We start from the raw sequence: 21,894 nt of genomic DNA, 5'->3' as shown, positions 1-21,894 counted from the left end.
TCTGGGTCATAGGACGAGTGTAAATATGGACCTACAGATGGACTCTATTCTGATTCTGTTGATATGTGTCTGTTCTTCTACCAATGTCATACTATCCTGGTTACTGTAGCTGTATAATGTATCTTGAATTAAGGTGTCATCAGATTTTATTGTTCTTTTTCAAAATTGTTCAGCTATTCTAGGTCTTTGCCTGTCCTTATAAAGTTTAAAATTACCTTGTCAATTTCTTCAAAAAAGCCAGTTAAGATTTTGATTGGGATTGCATTGTCTATTATCCATTTGGAGGGGCTTGCCATCTTAATATTGGCTTCATGAGGAATCAGTATTCTACAATCCATGAGTATGTCTCTCAGTGTATTTAGGTATTTTATAATTTCCCTTTCCAATGTCTTAATAATTTTCAGTGTACAGGGCTTGCACATCTTTCATTAAGTATATAAAAAAGTATTGTTAAACGATATTGTAAATAGAATTGTTATTTAATCTTTCTAACTTTTTTTTTTCACTAGACAATGAATTAAGCAAACCTTTACTGAAGCTTAAATTGTGGTACAGAAATACATTTCAACGGATTTAAGTCCAACACCATGAAGAGAGAAATTATGGCACCAAAATTTTCCCTCCTCTGTCATACACACTAGGATTAATTTAGATTACTATTCAATCTAGTTTTCATTTTTCTAGGCTTTGTCCATACAAATTTGTGCAGTTTTTCAACATTAAATAGAAATCTTAAATCTATTGGGGTGGGGGGAATCAGACCTCAAGCCAATAAGTGTTCATCAAATCTACTGGGACACTGTTCCACTTTGAGCATTGGTCCTCATAATAGCACCACAACATTAGGTACTGTGCGCTAATTACAGAATCAGACTGATCCATTGATTGAAAGCTTCTTCAGTGAAGCTCTGAATCAACAACATGTTTAAAAGTCAAAAGTGTTCCAACCACTTGATTTCAAACCAAGTAGAATTTATGTTTAGAAACACTAAAAAAAAAGTGTTTCATTTATAAATACGGAAGGAACAAAAACATCACTGCATCATCCAGAAAGAATCAAAAATTGTTTGAGGACAAGAAGAAATACAAAATTGAGTCAACTTTGCTCTTTTCTCAGCTGCTTAAATGTCCGTATTAGCAAATACAGCTAAAAGATGCCAACTCTTAAGCCTGTATTTCTAGTCATTTCCCATTGACCATTTTGGAATTCTGTATGTTATGTTTTATGGATAGCGTTCTGCTTCACTGTGTAGTATGTCTGAATAACCTGAACAGTTCTCATTCATCACTTGATGTTACTCCATGGTGAAAGAAATACCAGTAAGAGGAGCCATCAGAACACTATCACATGCATCACAAAGTCACAGAAGTTTTTAAGTCACAAGACGGCAAAGACATCGATTCTGCTTTGAACCAAAGTTTATGGCATTACCATTAATAGAAATTAGTGGAAATGGCTGCGAAAGTAAAAGTTAAGGTGAATCATCTGAGCTGACTTGACTTGTTGAATCCAATACAACCTTTATCTTAAATCTCCTTGCTAACAAATTTAGTGATAATTCTTTTATACTACTACTTAGCAAGTTAATAAAGCCATGGTACTCATGAGAAGCTACTCTCATTTAATGGGGGGCACAGAATGGCATACGGTTTCCATACAGTTCTGCCAATATTCCCTAGTATCAATCTACACCTTCTTTGCTAATCAACACCAGCTTATTCCAAAAGAGCTCATGGTAACGAAAAATGCCAAACTCCCTTGACCTTAAAAGAAAATTAAGCCCAGGGTCCATCCCCCCGTTCCCCCTCTGGGGTATAAGGTTAGTGTAAACCCACAGTGTAACAGTGTATTGCTTTATGGAGTGGGTGTGGTTGGGAGGGAGACACCATGGTGAGGAACGTATCAATTAAAGTCACACAAGTATAGGAAGCAGTGAGATAGTAATACACAAAATGGATAACCGGAGTCATTTTCTTAGAGGACTCGACTCGTGGAAGAAGAACTTTGATTGGTGCTGCAAAAACATTTGTATGAAGTAGAAATTGGTTTCAATAACATTAGTAGAGAGTATGTTCTAGTAAGTGGAGGTAACTGGGTGCAAAATCCTGGTAGCAATTTAATAGAACAGTCCCAGATGGCTAGGCTGAGGCCAACGCCTAATGAGGACGAAAACCTTGTCTGTGGGGAATTTTGGATGATACCTGGAGAAATATTACACTGTACACAAACCAAATTGAATCGTTTTCACAAGTGTTGTAAAGTTTCATATAGTAAAAGGTTTTTTCTACATGCACTTCAATTTCACAGCAAGAGTGGCATAGGATAACTAAACAAAGAAGAGAGCATTCATGCAAGATATCTAACTCCTAGATATAATAATGCATACAATTCAAAATGATTACACTATCATTACATCTAGGGCTTTCTGCAACTACAAGGTGGTGGTTATGGAAAGCGTGGCCCTTGGTAAGCAGCCACCATCTTCTTCTATGTGTGTTCTCTTTTTGAGTCTTTTCTTCATTTTTCTTAATCAACTCTGCTGTTGTTGCTGCTTCTTAGCAAAACTGGTAAAAAAACAAAATTGTAATCATTGAACATAGCGCTCTGGCAATCAAGACGTTTAAAACCTTCAATCTTCTGGGGCAAAGAAAGCACTGTGCAACATTTAGAACTCTGATTTACAAACAGGGTGGTCACAATTTTCCTGGCTTGAAGACTTCCACAACTTTCCTGATCAGGTCATCATAGGAGGTCAGACTTAAGTTTGTTTCAAAGCTAACATAAGAAAATTGTGGTTCTGGAGTGATGTGAATAGTCCAATAAGTTCCATCCGATTTCATTCCATTCATTGAATAGCCACAAGGATTGAACGGTGTGGGATCAATGACAGAACCTGGTATCAGGTCACGAATTCCACTCTCACGAGTGACATCCTTTGCAGTAACACCATCTTTCATGTAGAACTGGTCCATAACTGCTGGGTCAAGCTCACTCATCAGAATTTCCAGGGTTTGATCTGGCTGATTGATTACCCGACTCCCTGAGAAATCCAAAGTATACAAGTACCAACAATCAGAATTCATGCCTCCCATACAATATGCTGCTCCATTTGGGAAAATTGCATTAAGAAACTCTATTTCTTCCTGGAAATTCCGGTGTGGGTACCCTTGGTGAGAAGACTTCATGAAATTCTTACAAGAATAAAAGAAGCTTTGAGTCAAACCCACTGTAATCCCTAGCAAGTTTCAACAAGGGAACCAGTGCTTTCAGCAAGAGGGAGTACCACATGTCTTCAAAATGAAACGTCTCTTGGAGACAAACATGCTACTCTCACTGAGTACATAAGCTTCCTGCTTGTCAGTTTTTGTCACACTTATGATTGAACACTGCACATCCTTCAAAAGTATGTCCCACTCGGATCTTGGGATGGTGTGAAGATCCCCAGATACTTGGTTTGCGTCGGGTTGCTGCCTGGAGAACCAAACCTCCAGCACCTTCTCGGTCTCTTCGAAAAAATGTGCAACTTCCATCACCGTGAGACTAGCGAACAACCAACCACCACAGAAAATCAACTAAATTAAATCTCTTCTCCCGCCGCTGCCGCCGCAGCTGCGGATTGTTCCAGCTGTGTTAACTAAAGTTCAGGTTCCATTTTTGCTATAATTTTATATTAACTTTTTTTTAAAAAGCGTTAATAAAATTTTCCCGGCTTTTTTTGTGTGTGTGTGAGCGAAAGTTGAACGTGAGTCTGTTGGAAATAGAGGCAGATACAGCTCTGTCTCTTGTAGTCCGCTGTTTCCCCGTTAGAGAGTAGAGCGAGCGCTGACTAATGTCGCCGGCCATACTGTGGAAGCCTCAAACTTTTTATTGCTAATGTATAGAGGTAAGAATGACTTTTGTATACTGAACTTGTATCCTGCAATATGCTAAATTCACTTAATAGTTCTAGTAGCCTTTTTGTGTGTTGCTTAGGGTTTTCTCCGAACACTCGGAGTTTTTTGTTGCTGTTTCTGTCTTTAGATCTTTTGTCTTTAGCTGAACTGCTTTGAGTCTGTCCCACATATGAGTATAAGTAATTCAAGGGTCAGTGAGAGATGAGTGTACAGAATTTGGAGATCACCCCGTCTCTCTCCCTTCTAAGATTACTCTACTCTCTTCGGCATTCGTAGTTGACTGGCTTCACTTTTCTGATTCACCAAGTCAGAAATGCTGTGAGTTTCTCTATGCATGTTCCTACCCCCTCTGTATATGACATGTCATAGTATCCAAAGACAAGAAATTGTTGATTATAGGAACTTAAAAAAAAAAAGGGAACTTTTTTTCAAAATGATTCTTGAGTAATGACAGAAAATTCAGATAGTTAACATAATATTTTGTTGATAAACAGGAAAGGAATCTCTTATCTGGCAGTGGAATAACTTGGTCACTTTACGGAAAGAAAACCCAAATTCTGATTTTACTTTTTGTCTATCACTCATTTAAAAATTTGCAATAAAGATTTATAAGGCCTTTTCTTAATGAATAAATAAATTTATTAACATTGAGCCAAGATTTCCAGTATTTTTAAACACAATTCAATATTTTCTTCAAATTCACTATCTGTAGGCATTATAAATCTAGACAAACAATTTATTTTCCTCAGACCCTTTACGTTTACCATTAATAGTTTATCCTCAAATTTGTCTTCTGGTTATCTTTTATCATTTATAAACCTTTGAATTAATTAATATACCTTCTTAGGTATGTGTTTATGAATAGATGACAAAAATTTTTTTTTAATTTTATTTTCTATTTATTTATTTTTGGCTGCCTTGGGTCTTTGTTGCTGCACGCAGGCTTTCTCTACTAGAGGCGAGCGGGGGCTACTCTTCATTGCCGTGCGCGGGCTTCTTATTGCGGTAGCTTCTCTTGTTGTGGAGCACGGGCTCTAAGCGCGTGGGCTTCAGTAGTTGTGGCATGTGGGCACAGTAGTTGTGGCTCCCGGGCTCTAGAGCGCGGGCTAAGTAATTGTGGCGCACAGGCTTAGTGGCTCCGCGGCATGTGGGATCTTCCCAGACGGGGGCTTGAGCCCGTGTCCCCTGCATTGGCAGGCGGATTCCCAACCACTGCGCCACCAGGAAAGTCCCATAGACGATAAAATTAAACCTCTTAACTAGTTGTAAAATTGAACTGACTATATCACATTAAATAAAACAACGCATAGATTATATTGGTTTACTCTCTTAATAAACTAATAATTTTCTTAATGAAAAAAACAGACAAACCACATTTATCTTATATACATATTCCTATTTCTCTTAACCATTTATATTGGCCGACTTTAAAGTTAAAGTTTCTAGACACAGGAGAAAACTAGAAGACTGGAAACCAAGAACTGTCTAGCAAATTTTTCTATGAGCATACATTTTATGTCACTTTAACAAATTTTAAAGTGGCAAAATAAGCATGGATATATCATTTAGAGAAATTTACACATCCAGTTAATCAATCTATAGGTAATTTTTATATAAAAATAAGGAGGAAGGGTAATTTAAAACTATATGTGGTGCCCAATGTTTGGATCTTTTCCTTTAGTTAGAAATTATCCATATATCCAAAGATTATTAATTAACTCAATTTACCATTTGTTTAAGAGATCTTTAAGTGGACTAAACATCTGGAAATTAAAACTTAGACCAACACATCAAATCTTTATGATTTAAAGCATTATAAGAATTCATGAGATTAAGTCATTTTAAAAAGATATTTTATTATATAAGTTCTTTCAATTAAATTCAATTTTATTTTTTATAATTTTAAACAATTTGTGGAAACAATGATAACTTACTGGATCCGTAGAACTAATAAAGTTAATTTAGAAGGTTTAAATCATGAGAAATTAACCCCAAATCTTACATTGATATAATTATTGCATTATTTTTATATCATAATAAAATCAGGAGGCATAGAGTTATTTTTAAGCTAATTTTATCTCACTCTTGTATATAGTCCAAAGAATCATCTAATTATCAGGAATATTACATAAATATTTTAATATAAATAAACCTCCTATGGTCATATATCCAAAAAGATTTTTAAGACTCTTGGATATACTAAGCCTAGGTATAGGAAACAAAACTATTACCCAAACCCACATTTAAACTTTTGGGTTATAATTTCAGCAAGGGAAAAGTAGAAGCAAAAATAGTTTAATTTTTCTCTCTTTCTTATGGAAATTTTGGACTGTTAATCTGTACTAGATATTTCTTGAGTCTGCACATAAGGACAGAAAATCTATTTATAATTAGTTAATCTCCAGACTTTCCCAAGAAAAGAGAAAATATGGGAAAGGAAGGAAGAAAGAAGTGAGAGCAAGCTGGCTGCAGATAGATGCGAGTGGCTGATTATCTTCTCTGTGTAAGGAGAGGAGAAGACAGACAAAGCAAAACCCATTTTGACACGCCCACTCAAAACTACCAGAGCTAAAGTCAGTACAGCTCGTTTAAATAGTAATTCAGATTCTTGGCATCCTATTAAGTCATGTCCTTTAAAAGCTGGCACTTAGTAAGTATAGGAAAAAAGAGGAGGTCTCCCAATTTAAAAAGGTGATCTGTCTTTTAGATGGGCAAGACAGAGACTTTCCTCATGAGGTTTCTTCCCTTTTTTGTTCTGTGTTTAATGTGTCTCTTAAATGAAAAATCTTATTCATAACAAAATTTTCAAAATGGCAACTGCAATTTCAGATTGGTAGAATTATACCAGCTAGAGAGAGATACATATGCATTCAAATATGAAGAGAGCAGGTATTTGGCCCAAAGGGCCAGGAAAAGAAGACCTCACAAGAACGGTGTCAGTAGGAATGGTACTTATGCAATCTTGAGAAAGAAGAATAGAGCTAGAGGTATCACACTCCTTGGCTTCAGACTATACTACAAAGCTACAATAATCAAAACAGTATGGTAGTGACACAAAAACAGACACATAGATCAATGGAACAGAATAGAGAGCCCAGAAATAAACCCATGCACTTAAACAGTCAACTGATCTATGCCAAAGGAGGCAAGAATATATAATGGGGAAAAAGACAGTCTCTTCAATAAGTTGTGCTGGGAAAAGTGGACAGCTACATATGAAGGAATAAAATTAGAACATTTTCTTACACCATATACAAAAACTCAGATTAAATGTAAGACCAGAAACCATAAAACTCCTAGAAGAAAGCATAGAACACTGTTTGACAGAAATTGTAACAATATATTTTTTATCTGTCCTAAGGCAAAGGAAGCAAAAGCAAACATAAATAAATGGGACCTGATTAAACTTAAAAGCTTTTGCACAGCAAAGGAAACCATTGACAATATGAAAGGACAGCCTACAGAATGGGAAAAAAAAATCTGCAAATGATATGACCGATAAGGGGTTATTATCCAAAATATATAAATAGCTCATACCACTCATTATCAAAAAAATAAACAACCCAATTAAGATGGGCAGAAGACCTGAACAGACATTTTTCCAAAGAAGACACAGAGATAACCAACAGACACATGAAAAGATGTTCAACATCACTAATCATCAGAGAAAGGCAAATCAAAACCACAGTGAGATATCACCTCACACCTGTCAGAATGGCTATCATCAAAAAAGACCACAAATAACAATTGTTGGCAAGGATGTAGAGAAAAGGGAACTCTTGTACACTGCTGGTGGGAATGTAAATTGGTGCAGCCCCTATGGAAAACAATATGGAAGTTCCTCAAAAAACTGAAAAAGAATTACCATATGATCTAGCAGTTCCACTCCTGGATATATATCCAAAGAAAACAAAAACACTAACTTGAAAAGATACACGCACCCCAATGTTCAAAACAGCATCATTTACAATAGCCAAGATATGGAAGCAACCTAAGTGTCCATCAACAGATGAATGGATAAAGAAGATGTGGGGTGTGTGTGTGTGTGTGTGTGTGTGTGTGTGTGTGTGTATAATGGAATACTACTCAGCCATAAGAAAGAATGAAATTTTGCCATTTGCAGTGACATGGATGGACCTGGAGGGTATTATGCTTAGTGAAATGTCAGACTGAGGAAGATAGATACTGTATGTTGTCACTTATATGTGGAATCTAAGAAATAAAACGAATTAATATAACAACTGAAACAGACTTACAGATATAGAGAACAAACCAGTGGTTATCAGTGGGGAGAGGAAAGGCAGAGGGGTTAAGAGCTACATACTACTATGTATAAAATAAATAAGCTACAAGGATATATTTTACAGCACAGGGAATATAGCCAATATTTTATAATAGCTTTAAATGGAGCATAAGCTATAAAAAAATTTTGAATCACTGTGTTGTACACCTGAAACTAATATAATATTATAAATCAACTATACCTCAATTTAAAAAAAAAAGAGAGAGACTGGTGCTTATGCAAACTTCATATCTCCAGAATCTGGTCAAAGGCCAGGGAGTCACCAAGTGGAGTCCCAATGAACCCCCCAACAATTGATGTCTATCACTACCCTTAGAAAACAGGGCTTGTGGAAATTCACTTTAACACCATTTGCTTAATGGTAGAATTAGGTTCTTAATTCAACCAACCCAAGCAATCAATAATGAGCAACTGTATACGGGACTTGGCTGTAGGTATATACAAAGATGGATCAGACAGAAGACATAGTTTCAGCTGCCTAGGGAGCTCACAGTCTAGCTCTTCTTTTGAGCAAAATATTGCTTAAGTTGTTGCCTTAATGGTAGGATAAATCTGCCTTGGAACTGATCCAAGGTGATTTAATTACTGTGAAATAGTTACACCAATAAGACTTAAATTCCAGAGAACCCCCCTACTGGATTCCAGCATGCTGCAGAATATTAGGATTCCTGTTCTTATGTTAGTAAGCCAGGCCAGCCCTATTTTCTGTGATGACTTTTTTTTTTTAAATAAAATAATGCATTCACTAGTTTAAAAATATATAAAAATGTAGATTGACAAGTCTTACTCTGACCCTTGTGCATATCTACTTGGTTATTGCATTCTCATTTCTCCCATGAATAAACACTATAATCAGTTTCTTAGATGTCTTTCCATTGTTTATTTGTGCAAATACAAGCAAAAATGAATTCATATACTTTTAAATCCCATTCTTACACAGAAGCTAGAATACCAGTTCAAAGGTGGTCAGGCAGGAGGAATTCTGTCTTACTTGGGAGAGGATCAGTGCTTTTTTTTCTAGTCAGGCCTTCAACTGATTGGATGAAATCCACCCACATTAAGGAGGGCAATCTCATCCAAAAACACCCTCATGGAAACAACCAGAATAATGTTTGACCAAATATCTGGATACTCTGTGACCCAGTTAAGCTGACACATAAAATTAACCATCACAAGGGTCTTGCCCCAATTAATGGTAGAATAAATGCTACTCTGGTCTTGCCTAACAACATTTAAGAGCAAAACCCAAATGGATCAAATTGTTTCCAGACTGTATCTCAGAACAAAGCTAAAGAATATTTTTAGCAATGCAAAAATATCTAGGACCCAACATGGTAAAATACGCAATGTCTGCACCCAGTCAAAAATTACTAGGTACGTAAGGAAGTAGGAAATATTCCAGTAACTGACCAGAAATGACACAGATGGTAGAATTAGTAAATATGGACATTAAAATAATTATTATAATTGTATTCCATATGTTTAAGAAGCTAGAGGAAAGATTGTGTTAGAGACATGGAAGATGAACTTCTAGAGATGAAAACTACAATTGCTGAGATGAATACACTGAATGAAATTGATGTCAGAATAAACAGTGTAGAAATAAAGATTAGTGATTTTGAAGACAATGTAAACTGTCCAAAATGAAACACAGAAAGAAAAAAATCTGAAAAAAATAATGAACAGAGCATCAGTGAAGTACAGGGCCAATTATATGTGTAATTGGAGTGTCTGAAGGAGGAAGGAAGTGTGAGGGATAGAAGAAATAACAGAAGAAAAAGTGACTTAAAAAGAAGCACCTCCAAATGTAATGAAAGTAATAAACCCATAAATCCAAGAATCTCAAGGAACTCCAAGCACAAGAAACATGAAGAAAAATGGTATCAAGGCACATTATACTCAAATTGCTTAAAACTAGTGATAGAGAAGAATGTTAAAAGCAGCCAGAGAAAATGAAAATTAGGATGACAGCAGATTCCTCTCTGAAAACAGTGTAAGCCAGGCAACAGTGGAGCAACATCTTTAAACTAGCAAAAGAAAAACATCGTCAACCTAGAATTATTTTCTTGGTGAAAATATCTTTCAGAAACAAAGGCAATATAAAGTCTTCTTCAGACATATCAAAAACTGAAAGAATTCATTACCAGCAGGCTTGCACTAAAAAAAATGTAAAAGAATGTTCTTGAAGCAGAAGAAAAATGATACCTGGTGGAAACCAGAGCTACAAAAAGAAAGTGAAACACTGGAGAAGGGTAACTACCTTGTAAATATATAATATTTTTTCTCATTATTAATTAATTAATTCATTTATTTATTATTTATTTTTGGCTGTGTTGGGTCTTCGTTGCTGCACGCGGGCTTTCTCTAGTTGCGGAGAGCGGGGGCTACTCTTCGTTGCGGTGTGCGGGCTTCTCATTGCGGTGGCTTCTCGTTGTGGAGCACGGGCTCTAGGCACGCGGGCTTCAGTAGTGGTGGCATGCGGACTCAGTAGTTGTGGCTCACGGGCTCTAGAGCACAGGCTCAGTAGTTGTGGCGCACGGGCTTAGTTGCTCCGCGGCATGTGGGATCTTCCCGGCCCAGGGCTCAAACCCGTGTCCCCTGCATTGGCAGGCGGATTCTTAACCACTGTGCCACCAGGGAAGCCCTTTTCTCATTATTTAAATCTCTTTAAAAGATATGTCTTTTAAACAAAAGCAGAAATAACACACTGGCATTTACGGCTTATGCAGAAGTAAAGTTTATGACAGCAGTAGCACAAATGGGAGTGGGAAAATGGAAGTATACTGCTGTAAGATTCTTATACTATATGTGAAGTAATATATCATTTGCAAGTAGATTGTGATAAGTTAAAGATGTATATGATAAACTCTAAAGCAGCAGAGTTATAGCTAATAAGCCAACAGAGATAAATTATAATAATGAAGGTATTTAATTAATACAAAAAAGGGCAGACAGAAAAACTTGGAAAAGTGAACAAAGAACAGATTACGTAGCAGTACATCTGAAACTTATTTTTTTAAAAAGAACAGATTGTATAAATATAAAATAGCAAGATGGTAGATTAAATTCCATATTGATATTATGTTAAATATAAAAGTCTAAACGTCCCAATAAAAAACAGAGATTGTCAGATTGGATAAAAAAATAAGACCCATTTATATGTTACCTACAATGAACCCACTTTTAATATAAAGATACAAATAGATTAAAAGCAAAAGGGTGGAAAAAGATGTACCATGTCAACATTAATCAAAAGATTAACTTGAGGGCTTCCCTGGTGGCACAGCGGTTGAGAATCTGCCTGCCAATGCAGGGGACACGGGTTTGAGCCCTGGTCTGGGAAGATCCTGCATGCCGCGGAGCGGCTGGGCCCGTGAGCCACAATTACTGAGCCTGCGTGTCTGGAGCCTGTGCTCCGCAACAAGAGAGGCCGCGATGGTGAGAGGCCCGCGCACCGCGATGAAGAGCGGCCCCCGCTTGCCGCAACTGGAGAAAGCCCTCGCACAGAAACGAAGACCCAACACAGCCATAAATAAATAAATAAATAAATAAATAATTAAAAAAAAAAAAAAAAGAGTGGAGTCTCTGTTTCCCACAGTCCTGTCGAAGTCCTGCAATCAAATCCCGCTAGCCTTCAAAGTCTGATTCTCTGGGAATTCCTCCTCCTGTTAAAAAAAAAAAAAAAAAGATTAACTTGATTGTCTATATCAGACAAAGTAGATTTCAAAACAGAACATATTACCAAGGATAAAGAGAGTCATTTCGTAATGGTAAAGAGGTCAATCCAATAAGAATATATAATCCTAAGTGTTTATATATGTATTAGAGAGTCAAAATACATGAATCAAAAACTGATAGAACTGCAAGGAGAAATCCACAATTATATTTGGAGATTTTAACACCTCTCACTCAATTGATAGAACACATAGACAAAATCAATAAGGATATGGGAGATTTGAAGAATATAAACAACCGTCTTGGCTTAATTAACATTTATAGAACACTCTACCCCTCCACCCCAAACAGTAGAATACACATTCTTTACAAGTGCTCATGAAACTGTTACCAAGATAAATCATTTTCTGGGCTATTAAAAAAGTCTCAATGAATGTAAGCTGATTCAAGTCATAGAAAGTATGATCTCTGACCACAGGGGAATTAAATGAGGAATCAGTAACAGAAAGATATCTGGAAGAGCTTTCAATTATTTGGAAATGAAATAACACACTTTTAAATAAACCATGAGTCAAAGAAAAAAAAAATCAAAAGTGAAATTAGTAAGTATTTGGAACTGAATGAAGGTGAAAATGCAACATAAAATTTTGGGGATGGGGCTAAAGGGAAATTTATTTAACACTAAAACCCTGTATTAGAAAAGAAAAAAGCTTCAAATAACTGACCTTGGGATCCCATCTTAAGAAACTAGAAAAATGAAAGCTAGTGAAACCCAAATTAAGCAGGAAAAAAAGGCCAATGTGGAAATCAATGAAATGGAAAACAGAAAAACCATAAAGAAATCTATGAAACCAAAAGCCAGTTCTTTGAAAAGAGCAGTAAAATTGATAAACCTCTAGCCAGACCAATCAGGAAAAAAAGAGAAGACAAAACAGCAACCTAGGAAAAACAGACAAGTTCCTTGAAACACACAAACTGCCAAAACTCACTCAAGAAGAAACAACCAGAATAGGCCCAAATCTATTAAAGAAACTGAGTTTGTATTGTAGTTAAAAAACCTTCCCACAAAGAAAATGCCAGGGCCTGATGGTTTTACTGGTGAATACTACCAAACATTTAAGAAAGAAATATTACAAATTCTATACAGCCTTTCCAGAAATTACAAAAAGAGGGAACAAACACTTCCCAGCTCATTCTTCAAGGTAAGCATTACTGTGCAGATGTTCCCTCTTAGTCTCTTCTCCCTGTACAGCCAGAGTACTCCTTTTAAATATAATCAAATCCCAGTCTCTCCTCTGCCCCAAACCTCCAGTGCCTTCCCAGCTCCTTCAGAGTAAAAGCCAAAGCCCTAGCAATCACCTTAGGCAGACAAGATCTCCCCACCTTCCTGCAACTTCTGACTAATGTCCTTTTACTCTACCTCTTACCTACTCTGTTCCATCCACGTTGACCTCTTTGCTCTTCCTTGGACCTCCCCCAGTCATCCTTCCTGCCCACTGACTTTGCAATTGCTGTTCCCTATGCTAGGAAAGTGCTTCCCCTATAGTTCACGCTACCTCCTTTGGGTCTTTGCTCAATTGTCATCTTCAGTGATGGTGTTTCTGACCACTTTATTTAAAATTATAATCTCAATCCCCACTCAGCAACCCCATCCCTCTTACCTGCTTTTTCTCCCTAGCGGTTTTTACCCTCTTATGTATTCTATAATTTATTTTGTTGTCTGTCTCCCCTCCCCCCAATGGAATGTGAACTATCGAGGGGCAGGGATTTTTTCCCCACATTCTACCTGTTGTAACCCTAGAGCGTAGGACAGTACCTAGCTCTTAGTATGTACTCTGTAAACGTTTGCAGAATATTTCTCTCTTAATGGTGCTCCCTTTGCTTTGTTCTCAAAAAAAAAGAAAGAAAAAGAAAACCACCTTCCTGTCTAAAGCGATATATTCTCAGATTGTCCCATAGTTTGATGACCAGGAATTTTTAAACCCATGGATTTACGAGAGGTGTTCCTCTCCTTTGCGGGGAAGGAGAGGGGTAATTACGAAAGCAACATCAGGAAAGGAGAACTGACAGAGGAGTTCTTAGGCAGATCAGTTTTAGAAAGGATGATGTATGAAATTGAGGCTTTGAAAGTTGATTCCTTTTTAAATAAATACTTGCATACTTCTTGGAAAGCTTACATGAACCCCCATCCAGGCATCAATGTACCCCATTTTGAAGGCTAAGACCAAAGTTTATTTAACTTAATGATAGATCCTTGCTATTTAAACAATCTACAGTGAATATAAGTGTATTCATATTCACTTGTATGTGTATGTGTAGGCAAGTCTGTAAATTCCCAGAAATAGAATTGCTGGGTCAAAGGGTAAATAAATTTGAAGTTTTGAGAGATATTGAATATTGCCAAATTTCAGTTATGGGGCTTTTTGAGAACCAGGAATCAGATATGCAAATCCTAGGCAGAGTCAAGAGCTAGCAACTATAGGACAAAGTTAAAGGCAATTTTGTCACCTTAAATAGTGGAAAGCTGCAGAATTAATTAAACACTGCTTTCAGTCCTTAGGAGACCATGTACAAACCTGATAAGCCCCCGCCCCTTGTCTTTGTACAACTCACTGGCAGGAGGTTGAACACCCAGGGCTCTGGACACTGTTTTTCATAAAGCTTTCTGGCTCACTTGCTCTGGAAATGTTGAGACAGGAATCAGTTGCAGCCAGCCAGGGCTGACTGTCCATGTTCTTGATGTGGTTTGCTGGAGACCTGCCCCTCATCCTCCTGTGGCCCAAAGGCTCCTAAATCCATTTGTGAGGATTGGTTGGTTGTGGGCACAGTCTAGATAAGGGAAGCCAGTTTTTGGGTACAAGTGCTGGCATTTGTAAGTTAGCAAACTTACTCTTTCTAGTCAGGAAAATGTCATTTTTAAAAAGCTCTTGACAAGGAGAAAGAGAAAAATTTACCTTAGACCTTGAATCAGCTCACAGACTGAGAGCCTAGACAGATGATAACAGGCATTTGGCTCAGCCTCCATTTTGCAGGTGAATGAGGCCCAGAGTGGGGGAAGTGCCTCCCCGAGCCTCCCACTGGAACCCAGGGCCCTGCTCTCTTGCAGGGCTTCTCTCTACCACCCACAGCTGCCTCTCCTCCACGGTCACCAGTGCTTTCCTATCCAGGTACAGGGAAGTTTGCATTAGAGAAAGACAACCCTTTAGCATGGATTTCTACCACCTGGCATGACAATGGATAAAGCTACTTATCGGTGCTGTTTGTACTTGTGATATATATTCCACTTGGGGTCTTGTAGAGCAGAAAGAACGAAGGGAAAGAAACTGAATTGTATAGACTGTACTCACTCTAGGACCACTAATATAATTCTCACCAGCCAAATCAAGTCCAGCAATGGAGTGCCCTCTCACAGCCCCAGTGGGGCTCTGTTCACAGGGAAGCACCAAGCAGGGGCTCTGGCAGTGAGTGGACTCCCCTGAGGAATGGGACATTTGAAGAAGGAAAACTGTTTTTATTGAGGTATAATTTACATATGGTAAAATTTGCCCCTTTTAGAGTATGAGTTTTGACAGTGCTTATAGTCATGTAACTACCACCACCCTTGAAATCTAGAACTGTCCCATCACTCCCTGCCCCTCCCCCGCCAGTCCTAATTCCTTTGGTCGTCAGTGCATCCTCCCAGCCCCTGCAACCACTTTTCAGTTTTCTGTCCTTAGGATTTTGTCTGTTACAGAGTATCATACATAGAATTATGAAGTGTATAATCTTTTGAGTCAGGATGCATTTACGATTCATCCATGTTGTTGCATGTAATCAACGTGGTTCATTCCTTTTTCTTGCCGAGTAGCATTCTGTTGTATGAAGATACCCCAGTGTGTTTATCCATTCAGCTGTTGAAGGACATTTGAGTTGTTTCCAGTTTTTGATGATTATGAATAAAGCCACTGTAAATTCACATACAGGTTTTTGTGTAGACATTAATTTTCATTTCTCTTGATTAAATAATTAGGAATGGAATTGCTAGGCCATATGTTAAGTGTATGCTTAACTTATGAGAAACTGCCAAACTGTTTTACAAAGTGAATGTATTATTTTGCATTCCCACCAGCAGTTCCTACCAATTTGCATTCATGCCAGTTGCTCCACATTTTTACCAGCACTTGATATTTTCTCCCAGTCTTTGACTTGTTCTTTTCATTCTCTTAACAGTGTCTTTAGAAGAGCATAAATTTTGGGAATTCCCTGGCGGTCCAGTGGGTAGGACTCCACGCTTTCACTGCCATGGGCCCAGGTTCAACCCCTGGTTGTGGGGAACTAAGATCCTGCAAGCCTCATGGCACGGCCAAAAAAAAAGAATGGCATAAATTTTTAATTTTGATGGGAGTCCAATATATGAGTTATTTCTCTTAAGGTTCATACTTGGTATTGTACCTAAGAAATTTTACCTAACCCAAGATCACAAAGATATTCTTCTAGAAGTTTTAAAAGTTTTAATTTAACATTTAGATCTATAATCCATTTTGTATTAAATTTTATATGTGGTGCATACTGACCAAGTGTCATCATTTTGTATATGGATGCACGATATTCCAGGACCATTTGTTCAAAAAACTATCCTTTCTCCATTGAATTGTCTTTGCACCTTTGTGGAGAATCAATTCAGCACATATGAGTGGGCTACTTGTATGCTTTTAACTGATTTCTAAATTCTGAAAGGAGAATGGTAAAAGGAAGAATCTTCCAGTCTTTCTATACTACTCCTTTCTCCACTAGGAAGCCTCTCCTAACATCTGTAGGCAGAATTATCCACTTCTTCTGGGCTCCTTTTTATTATTATTTACTTATTTACTTATTTATTTGGCCACACAGCACGGTTTGCGGGATCTTACTTCCCCGACCAGGGATTGAACCTGTTCCCTCGGCAGTGAAAGCGCGGAGTCCTAACCACTGGACTGCCAGGGCATTCCCTGGGCTCCTATAGCTATTATGCATATACTTATTATTGAATTTTTCTCACCCTTATGATTCCTTGTTTCAGGGTCTGCTCCTCTCTCCTTCCCACCTCTCTCTCAAGACCAAGCATCCTTGGAGGCCCAGAAGTGTGTCTTCTTCCTTTTTATCATCTTCATCACCACTGGCTCTATAATGTTTGTTGAATGAATGGCCCATTCTCAAATCTCTGATGACAAGTCAAATCTTTGATTGACAAGTGATGACAAGTCAAGAGTTTTATGAGAGCTATACCAGTCAAATGAGGACCAAGAAGTGAAGATAAAGACCCAATTCTCTTTAAAGCAGGAGCTGTTTCTTATTCTACTTTGGTGTGACCTCTGTTTTGCCGGGCACGTGTAGGGTGGGTCTGTCATACCAGGCACATTTGGGTTATTGGTGGAATCTCAGCTTCAGAGCATGCCTGGCTTCTTGAGTCTCTCTTCCTGTGGGATTCCTTCATGCTGGGCTTCAGTCACTGTGGCTTTGTTGGGAATACAACTCCCTACTTCCCTTGAGTTGTTTTGGAGATCAGGCAAGAAAAAGTAAGGGAAAACGCTGGACAGTATTGAGAATTATTGACTGATTAACCTTTGCAATTCATTTGTTTATCAGAAGCCTAAGACTCATGAAATGTTTATTGTTAATTCCAGTATTTAATTGGTTGCTTCTCCTTCTCCTAGTACTTTGGAAACATAATATTTACTACCTAGAAATTTTACTACTTAGAAATTTTCCTACAATAGATCTTAAATATTCTGCTTAACATTTTGATCTCAACTAATTTACTCTGATTCTTGGTTTCTATGAGAAGTTTAACAGTTTGGACTGTCTGTCCAGATGATGAGTGGTGCCAGGGTGTATATTTGGGAACTCTTAAAGTTGCAGCCCTTCAGGCGTCTGTGAAGGCTGCAGACTGGAGAGCTGCAGTTACTCGTGAGAGTATCCAGGTACTTCCTATGAGTGGGAGATGTGTTTCTGTGCCTTTCAGTCTTTGATGTGCCAGGCTGCTGGCTTTTTCAGATGTCTCTATTTTAATCAACCTGAGCTACATCTCCCACTCCCACCCAGGTCTTGATCATCTTAGTTGTATATACAGTCCTCCCCCTCACATACACTCCTTAGCCAGGAGTATGCTGGGAGTCAGTAGAGGTGTCAGGGCTGGGTGGAATTGTTGCATGTTTCCTCTCCGGGAATGTGGCTCTCATCAGAAGCATCTCTAAATAAGATGCCACGTACCTGCAACACGTAGAGCATGGTCTTTTTAGGTTCACAGCATGGAACTGAGCAGCCAAACTTATTGCATTTCTAATCGCCTGTCTCATCCTTTTTATGACATCCAATCAGGAAATGGGGTCAAAATCATAGAACACATTGCTTTCTCCCTTTTTTATTAACATTTTTTGAGGTAAGATTTACATGCCATAAAATTTACCATTTTAGTGTACAATTCAGTGATTTCTAGTAAATTTATAGAGTGTGCAGCCATTACCACAGTCCAGTTTTAGAACATTTCCATCATCCCAAAAAGATCCCTTGTGCCCCTTTGCAGTCAGTCCCACCCCCATGCCCAGGCAGCCGCTAAATCTGCCTTCTGTCTCTGTAGATTTGCCTTTTCTGCACACTTCCTATAAATGGAGTTATACAATATGTAGTCTTTGTGACTGGCTTCTTTCATATCACAGTATGTTTTTGAGGTTTATCTATATCGTAGCACATATCAGTACTTCCTTCCTTTTTATTATTGAATATTATTCCATTCTTTGGATGTACATTTTGTTTATTAATTCATCAACTGATGAATTTATTAATTCATCAACTGACGTTTGGATTGTTTCCAATTTTGGCTGTTATGAATAATGCTTCTGTGGACATTCATGTACAAGTCTTTGTGTGGATATGTTTTCATTCCTCTAGGGTAGATTCCTAGGAGTAGAGTTGTTGGGGCTTATAGTAAGTTTATGTTTAACTTTTTAAGAAACTGCCACAGTGTTTTCTATAGTAGGGCTGTACCATTTTGTGTTCCCACCAGCAGTGTATGAGTGTTCTAGTTTCTCCACATCCTCACCAACACTTGGTTTTGTCTGTCGTTTTGATCATAACTATTTGAGTGGCTGTGAAGGAGTACCTCATTGTGGTTTTAGTTTCCATTTCTGGAATGACTAATGATGCTGAGCATCTTTTCATGTGCTTATTAGCCATTCATATTTCTTCTTTGGTGACACATCAATTTAAATCTTTTATCCATTTTTTAATTGGTTTGCTTACTGTCTTATTATTGTGTGTTGAGTTCTCTGTATTCTGGATACAAATTCTTTATCAGATATATGATAGAACACAGAATTTTTTAATCTTCCTCCCACCAGTACCAGAGACTCTGGAAAGGGGAAGGGACAGTTAAGGTAGCAATAATAATTAATGTGTAATTTTGGAGTCTTTGTTATGAGCTGGATACTGGACTATGTGTTTCACAGCGATTATTTAAGACACTTTCTCATTTTCTAAAGGTTATAGGATAATTTCAAATGCTTGCTCTTCAATTAACAGTTTTTAATAGATAAAGAAAAGAAACAACTGATTTGGGAAATTCTTAGATTTACGGGAGTTAAAACTGGTCTTTTAGTATTACCGTAAAGACTAAATGGCTGTTATACAGATGCAGAATACCAGCGGTTTAAACAGCTAGATGTTTATTTCTCGCTTCTGTTAACAGGCTGACATTAGCAGTCCTGCATGTGTGTGGGGACTCCACAGAATCAGACACCTGCTTTGTTGTTACTTTTAAGGTGTGGATTCTACCTCAAGATCCAAATGGCCACTCCAGCAAGCCTGTCCCCTTGCAGGCAGTGGGAAGTAGAAAAGAGAGGGAGGGCATTCTCATTCCTTTTAAGAACCTGACCCAGAAGTTGCATGTATCGGTTCTGCTCACCATATCATTGGTTAAAACTTAGTTACATGGTAATGACTAGGCACAAGAGGGACTAGGAAATGTAGTCTTTATTCTGGGGCCATATGTCCATCTAAAACTTAAGGGTTGATGGTGAGAGAGGAGAACAGATGTTAGGGGACATTGTTGGGCTTGGCAGTTCCTGTAACTAGTCTGTGTGGGATTCCCATTACTTCTTCATCAAAGAAAGTCTAGTTGATATGAGGTTATTGGCCTAAACCTTCTGGAGGAGTTCATTTTACTTTTGTTTTAGAATTGCACTAGAATGTTCTTAATGGTGAAGTAGCGATAAATATGAATTACTATTGCTTAGGGAATGTGAAGATACCTTAGTGATTAAATACAATTCTGGAGTTGCTTTACTGAATACAGATTTTATATACCAGCTCGGAGGAGGGGTAGCAAACAAGAGGACAGCTTCTGCCAGGTTGACTTTGTTTTGTAGTTTTCTTTTCAAGTGGCTCTTTCCTCCAGACTGTGCCATTTAATGAGCAGTTTCTCCAATGTTAACTGTAGCTGTTCTTCTCTGGTTAGTATGTAGTTCTGGATCAATATGCCAGATCTGTCTCTTCAGGAAGAAAAAGAGCAGTACTGTTTCATTTAGAGATGTCATTACTTGTCTAAGGACAACAGTAATTTCTAACACGTGTAGGGAAGCAATCTTCTGGATCCATTTGTCCTTTGTATGTTTAAAACTCTGACAACAAAACAAATTGGTACTGAATGTTTTGAAGAAGCAAACATTAATGCTCTCTGAGTGTTTCATTTCTAGGTTTTCAGGCCTTGGTAACATTACCAAGAAATCTGCTTTCCCGGGTGCAGCTCTATTGCTGAGAAGATTTTAATATCAAAGGAGCCCATACTTTTACAGCCCATTTCAGCTGCCCCAGAGATAACTTGGATAAACATGGGCTCCTCCACGTACCTCCTAATCCCTGCTGGGTCTTACACTGTGGGGAGGTTCAGACAACTTGTTTTCTTTCCCTTCTGGCCCTTCTCTCTACACTCCCCTCCAGCTGCCTTCTTTCCCCCACCCCCAAAGTAACGTGATCTCCTAGGCCTGGTCTGCTGCTTTGGCAGATTCTTTTAGTCTTAGAGAAAGAGAGGAAAAAAGTTAACCATTGGTTTTCCAGTTCAGACTTAACAAAACTATAAAAGCCAAAAGCAGTACCAGTGTTTGAAAATAAAAGTATTGTTTGTAAATAACCAGTGCTTGGGCTTTTCTTCTATCAACGAGTTCTACTTAAGTGAGATTAAATTTACCTTATTAAAATGATGATAGTTTATCGCCTTTAGATTTTTGCAACATTGCTACTTTTGACTTGTTTGTTTTGTAGATATCTTAATCTTTATTCAGTACTCAGATTAAAAACAAACAAACAAGGCTTTCCACGATTTAAAATAAAATTCTGTGGCATTTATTTCAAAAGTTAACCAAAGTAAAAGGGACAAAGACAATTCATGAAATCATGCAAAACCTCTTTAAGTTGAATTCAAGCACTTAGATTTTAATAAGAATATCTCAAACTATTTTTGTTTAATAACATACCTGTTTATAATTTAACTTTAAGTTATGTGACTGGATTTAAGAATTCAGGGTTTGGTTGTTTCTTCACCACCAGCAATATTAAGATTTGAGACCTGTAGTTTGCAACAGATTTTAAATACTTTTTCAGCCTAGTATCCTAAAACTAGTCTGTCAGCTCTTAATTATGGGTGCCTAGTGGGTGTCACATAATCGAAAAAATCTAGCAAGGTGGTTTGGAGATCTGGGCTCTTTTCCTGGCTCTGCCACTAACTTGCTATGAGACCTTGTACAAGTTTCTTAGCCTGTTAGTGCTTCAGTTGTCTCATCTGTAAAATGGTCGAACTAGATTCTTTTTTTTTTTTTGATTTTTTAAAAAAATAAATTTTTTTCTTTTTAATTTATTTTTGGCTGTGTTGGCTCTTCCTTGCTGCACGCAGGCTTTCTCTAGTTGCGGCGAGCGTGGGCTACTCTTCGTTGCGGTGCACGGGCTTCTCATTGTGGTGGCTTTTCTTGTTGTGGAGCACGGGCTCTAGGCACACGGGCTTCAGTAGCTGTAGC

At 37.8% G+C, this 21,894-nt stretch overlaps 1 protein-coding gene and 1 pseudogene across 1 annotated transcript in view; one reads left to right on the top strand and one right to left on the bottom strand.

The window, feature by feature from the left end:
• Positions 1 to 21,894, top strand: part of ABL1 (ABL proto-oncogene 1, non-receptor tyrosine kinase) — a 130,304-nt gene that overhangs the window by 57,368 nt on the left and 51,042 nt on the right. The gene's annotated exons all lie outside the window — the stretch shown is intronic.
• Positions 2,532 to 3,531, bottom strand: LOC133098187 (S-adenosylmethionine decarboxylase proenzyme-like; annotated as a pseudogene).

Source organism: Eubalaena glacialis, chromosome 9 (genome assembly GCF_028564815.1).
Source record: "Eubalaena glacialis isolate mEubGla1 chromosome 9, mEubGla1.1.hap2.+ XY, whole genome shotgun sequence".
In the NCBI taxonomy this organism is placed as follows: domain Eukaryota; kingdom Metazoa; phylum Chordata; class Mammalia; order Artiodactyla; family Balaenidae; genus Eubalaena; species Eubalaena glacialis.
This window is presented reverse-complemented; position numbering and strand designations above follow the sequence as displayed.